Source organism: Engraulis encrasicolus, unplaced genomic scaffold (assembly GCF_034702125.1).
Source record: "Engraulis encrasicolus isolate BLACKSEA-1 unplaced genomic scaffold, IST_EnEncr_1.0 scaffold_90_np1212, whole genome shotgun sequence".
Lineage (NCBI taxonomy): Eukaryota > Metazoa > Chordata > Actinopteri > Clupeiformes > Engraulidae > Engraulis > Engraulis encrasicolus.
In genome coordinates, this window is record NW_026946258.1 from 77,501 (window position 1) to 82,135 (window position 4,635).

A 4,635-nucleotide genomic window follows, 5' to 3' on the forward strand; every position below is an offset into this window, starting at 1 on the left:
ATGACAGTGCCTTATTATAAAGCTATTTCAATATTTCAAATCATCATTGCTGTTGAATACATAACCTGTCGTCCTTGGGGGGCCCTCCTACTCGGGGGCCCTAGGCAACTGCCTACATTACTTACCTTAACGCAACGGGCCTGCAGACACTCACAGACACACACGCACGCACACACAGCTCCTATCTGGCAGGTTAAATATATACACCCACCAACCAACACACACACACACACACACACGCACGCACGCAGGCACGCACGCACGCACGCACGCACGCACGCACGCACACACACACACACACACACAAACCAGTCCCTCCAGGATTTTGCAGTGGGATTTTGTGATTTTTGCGGTCAAAATGTCTGATTTTGTGGAGGCATTTTCTCATTTTTTGCAAAGATTTTGCGCCCCTTTCTGCTAGTGTTAATGTTGACAGGAATTTCTAATTTAGTTTTAGTTTTAGTCTCTTGACGAAAATGTAATTTTAGTTTTAGTCAAAATTTTGTCATCTAAATAATTTTTATTTTAGTATAGTTTTAGTCGACTAAAATTCATACAATTTTAGTCAACGAAATCTAAAATAAATTTAGTCAGCTAAAATATTACATTAATTTCATCTTGTCTACACTTCTCTATAATATTGTCAAACTATAACACATCGAAGAGGGGATGTCTGCGCTTCAGCCTTGGTGGTGCTCACCGTCGAAGACAGCAGTATCAAGACTACTTCACAGTGACTAGACCCAGGGATGACTGGAGCACTCAGCAACTTTTTTTAGAGGTTTTTTATTTTGGTGCACAAAATGACTGACGTTTCGGCGCACCTGCGCCTTCCTCAGAGTCAAACCATACTGGTGATACCACAGTCAAAATAAAGACATCTTCCCTCCCTTCTGCTTTGGCATTGGTTCTTCAAAGGGGGGTGGGTGTGTGTAGTAGTTAACCAGTAAGGGCACTCATGGTAGATCTAAAAGTTTTCATTTGTCAGTAAAGAAATAAAGTGAAGGTGAAAATAAATCAAAGTGAAAATAATCATTATGGGCCAGAGCATTCTAAACACCCAAGTGGACACAATTAAACAAAAAACAAAAAACAAAAAATAATGATGAAATGAAACATTCTCAAAGAAAACATGAGAGACAAAGTTCCTCGTTAAGTCCATGGGGTTCCACTGTGTTCAGTGTGTGGATCCAGAAGGCTTCTCTTCTCAGTAGAAGTTTGACCACGTCACCACCTCTTTGGGGAGGTGTAATGCTGTCTATTCCCCAGAATTTAAGCGAAGCGCATGAGCCATGATTCGCCTTTACATAGTGGCGCGCTATTGCATAGTCCAAGTTCTTATTTCTTATGGCAGCCTTGTGCTCAGCAATTCTGACTTTCAGCGCTCGTTTGGTCTGTCCCACGTCTGTCCACAAGGGCATTTTAGGATGTAAACGACATGGGTGGTATTGCAGTTAATGAATGAGTTGATTTTAAACTTTTTGCCAGTATGTGGGTGGGAGAACTGTTTGGTGTCATTCGAGTTTGAACAGTGGGTGCATCGACCACATCGGTAGAACCCTTGGGGGGGTGCTGTCAGCCAGCCTAGCTGTTTAGGAGGGCTGGGTGATGTATGCACAAGTCGATCTCTCAGTGAGCGCGTTTTCCTAAAAGCGATGCGTGGTTGTTCAGCACAAATGTCACTTAGGGCCGGGTCGCTTTGTAAGACATGCCAGTGTTTCTTGATAATTTGCTTTACCTCTCCACCCAGGTTTGAGTACTCAGTTGAGAAGCATAGTCTCTGTGCTGAAGCGCGCCTTGATTTTCTCAGTAGGTGTGCCCTCTCTGTGCCTTTGGCTCGCTGATAGGCTGTGTCTATGTCCGTTTCAGCATACCCGCGTTCGCGGAAGCGCTCCGCCATTTCCATGGCCTTTGTGTTAAAGTCTGCGTCACTGCTACAGTTTCTCTTTAGACGTAGGAATTGACCGATTGGAATATTTTTTATTAATTGTTTGGGGTGGTGACTGTCTGCTCTGAGGAGCGTGTTTCTACTGAGGGGTTTGCGATAGATAGTGGTTTCTAGTTGGCCTTGGGCATTTCGGAGAATAGTCAGATCGAGGAAGTCCACTTTTTCCGGAGAATGTTCACTTGTAAATCTTAAGAATGGGGTAGTGCTGTTGATATAATCCATGAATTTTTTGAGGTCAGTAAGGGTTCCAGTCCATGTGAATATGACGTCATCTATGTAGCGTTTCCATAGGGGGATGCATGATAAGTAACTATTATTGTTGGGATTAAATATGAATTTCTCTTCCCAAAGTCCCATCACTAAACACGCATACGATGGCGCAAAACAGCTTCCCATGCTCACTCCTTGTCTCTGTAAATAGTACACGCCCGAGAATTGAAAGTAATTCTTTGTTAATATTAATTCAGCCAATGTTAAAAGAAATTCATTAGGGGGTACCATCTCAGGTGCACGGGTGTTAAAGAAATGTGAGAGGGCCTCCATGCCAGCTGTGTGTGGGATACAAGTGTATAGGCTCTGTACATCACATGTCACTAGTATGTATTCACCATCATATTTGAATTCCTTCAGTGTATTTAAAATGTCCGTCGTGTCCCCCAAATAGGATGGAAGATTTGTAACATATTTCTTCAGAAAAAAGTCCAGGTATTGGGAAAGCGGTTCCGTTAAGCATCCAATACTAGAGACTATTGGTCTGAGGGGAGGATTTTCGAGTGACTTGTGAACCTTGGGTAGACCATAAAAAATAGGACATATCGGGTGTTTCACCATCAAAAACTCTTTTTCCTTTTCTGTTATCCAACCACGGGTGTGTGCAGTCTGGACAACTTCGTCAATTATGACTTTGTATTGTTCCATGGGATTGCTTGGAAGTCGTGTGTAATGTGCCGTTTCATTTAATTGGGACATGATGCCTGTGTCATATTGCTGTTTATTCATCACAACCACCGATCCCCCTTTATCCGCAGAGCGGATGACTAGGTCTTTTCTTTGCTCTAGTTCATTCAGGCTTTTAATTTCCATTGCAGTCATGTTGCCTTTTTTGCGTTGTGGTTTGCTGCACAATTTGGTGAGGTCATTCTCAATTAGGTTTTTGTAGGCCAAGATAGAGGGATTATGGTTGAAATGAGGGACAAAGGTGGATTTTTTCCTAAATGGTGTGACTTCCCTGCTAGTGGGTGAATGTACAGGTTGGGAATTACGCATGATTGCATTGGCATTCAACAGTGCGTTTGGCTGGCGGGAGAAGAGGTGCTTTAAATGCAGTGAGCGTATAAACTTGAAAGTGTCAACTTTGAGTGTGAAGGGGTTTATGTTGTTGGAGGGACAGAAAGATAAACCTTTATTCATGACTTGCATCTCTGCTTCACTGATGTCCGATCCGGAGATATTAATTACCGTCTGTGGGGAGGCTCGAACTGGTTGCGAGGAGAGCGTCGAGTCGGCTCCTTTGGAGGTCTTCCTCTTGCGCCCCCTCGAACCCCTCCTCGTCCTCTTTGTTGGGGGGGCCTGGCGTTGGGTAAAAAAGCTCGGGTATCTTGTTGGTTCTCTGCGTCACTGGCGTGTGGAGACTCCCATTCGCTGGCCGAGGTGGAAAAACGGTCCCTGTTCCTTGATTGACGCGCGGTGCGCGGTTTCCTGGATGGTCTCCTCTTCACGTCATTTCTCCAATCGTAGATTCTTCCTTCCGCATAGTCCTTTGCCACCGTTTCATACTTCTGTATCTTGTAATTTTGTAGTTCAACTTGGAATTGTTTGAGGTCGGAGTTGATTTTGTTGAGTATAGCTTCGGCGTCACCGTTGGTTTGCGTCTTTATCTTCTCTTCTGTTTGTTGGATCGCTGTAGAAGTCTTCTCTCTTTCCATCTTCGTTTTTTCGATGGTCAACAGCATGAGATCCAAAGAGCACTTGTTTAAGATCTTTTCCCAGTTCTGCATGAATTCAGGGTCATCTAGTCCAAACGAGGGTATTTTCTTCAGGCGAAGCCCGCGAGGGATTCGCTTAACTCTCCAATACTCTGAAAGCGTAATGGAATGCCAGAGGAGTCGGGTGTCTCTTTTTTTCAGATCCTCCAGGTCTCTTGTAAGGGAGAGAGTAGTATGCTCTGGCGTCGTAAACAGATCCTGAAACATCGAGTGCGGTAGTACTATTTTGGCACCTTGTTCCTCCGAATAGGTCAGAATATCTGATTTGTTCGTGGTAGTTGCGTTGATTGAAGCGAAAGTCTCCATTGTTAGGCGAGCAGCAGTGACAGGGAGGTTGTCCTTGGAACACTCCGGGGTTACACTTCAAAGAGGGGATGTCTGCGCTTCAGCCTTGGTGGTGCTCACCGTCGAGGACAGCAGTATAAAGACAAGCTGGGCTACTTCACAGTGACTAGACCCAGAGATGACTGGAGCACTCAGCAACTTTTTTAGAGGTTTTTTATTTTGGTGCACAAAATGACTGACGTTTCGGCGCACCTGCGCCTTCCTCAGAGTCAAACCATACTGGTGATACCACAGTCAAAATAAAGACATCTTCCCTCCCTTCTGCTTTGGCATTGGTTCTTCAAAGGGGGGTGGGTGTGTGTAGTAGTTAACCAGTAAGGGCACTCATGGTAGATCTAAAAGTTTTCATTTGTCAGT